The sequence below is a fragment of the Erinaceus europaeus genome, chromosome 4 (assembly GCF_950295315.1).
Source record: "Erinaceus europaeus chromosome 4, mEriEur2.1, whole genome shotgun sequence".
NCBI lineage: Eukaryota > Metazoa > Chordata > Mammalia > Eulipotyphla > Erinaceidae > Erinaceus > Erinaceus europaeus.
Window position 1 is genome coordinate 95,341,857 of NC_080165.1, and position 1,294 is coordinate 95,343,150.

Here is a 1,294-nt window from a genome sequence, read left to right on the forward strand (position 1 = left end):
CGAGCGTAGACGTGGGAAATGAACTTAGATGATGCCACATCCCAACGAATATCTGGTGGGGTGATGTTGCTAACAACTGGCAGCCATGGAACGGATGGTTCCAGAAATTATCCTCATGGAGGAATATAATTTGGAATCGACCAAGTGGACATGGGGGCTACGGAACCATACTGAGGCACAGTATTCTGCAGTGGAATAGCATAATGCCAGAGATGATGATCGTAGTGTGGAAGCGCTCGCGCCCCACGAGGAGCTGGCCAGTCTTGCAATGATGTTATTCCTTGCGCCCACCTTTGCTGCAGTTTTTATGAGATGTTCGTGAAATGACAGAGTGCAATCGAGAGTAACGCCAAGATAGACTGGCTGGGCTTCATGCCGGATTCTCGTATCGCCAAGCTGCACATTAAGCTCACGCGAGGCCGAGGCATGATGTAGATGGAAAACAGATGATACCGTTTTTGCAGTGCTAGGGATTAGTCGCCATTTTTTACAGTAATCAGATATCAGAGACATGTCTCTCGTGAGTGTTTCCTCGAGGATGTCGAACTTGGATGCCTGAGTTGCACAGCAGATGTCATCCGCGTAGATGAACTTCCTTGAAGAAGTTTCTGGGAGGGCTACAGGAGGTGAAGATGGGGTGGGGGCAGTATCCCTGGAAGACAAGAGAAACACTCCTTCTGAAATGGGTGGCTTTTATATTCTGGCTTCTGGGGTACTCATAAGCTAGAAATGGGGAGCAGGGGCTGGGCAGTGACACACTTGACTGAGAGTACATGCTGCAGGTGTCTCTCCCTCTTTTTTAAAAGGTACTTTTAAGTTTTAAAAAATATTTTATTTATTATTGGATACAGACAGAGAGAAATTGCGAGGGGAGGGTGAGATAGAGAGGGAAAGAGACAGAGAGACACCTGCAGCCCTGCTTCACTGCTTGTGAAGCTTTTCCCCAGCAGGTGGGGACCAGGAGCTTGAACCTGGGTGCACTGTAATGTGAGTGCTTAACCAAGCATGCCACTGCCTAGTCCCTGACTTCCTCCCTCTCTGTCTTCTCCTTCTCTCTCAACTTTGCTGCCTCTATCGAATAAATAAGTGCAATAGAAAAGAAGAGCCGTGCCCCAAAGCAGAGAGAGATGTGAAGGCTATGCTGTTGGGCTGGTGACTGGGGAGGAAAAGGTGATCTGCTAGCAGGAAGTATGTGGGGGCCAGTCTGTAGTCCTCTGAAAAGGACCAGAAAAGAGGGGGCATGGAGGGAAGGCTGGAGGGGCTGCTGCAAGGCTGCAGAGCTGGGGGGTGCAGG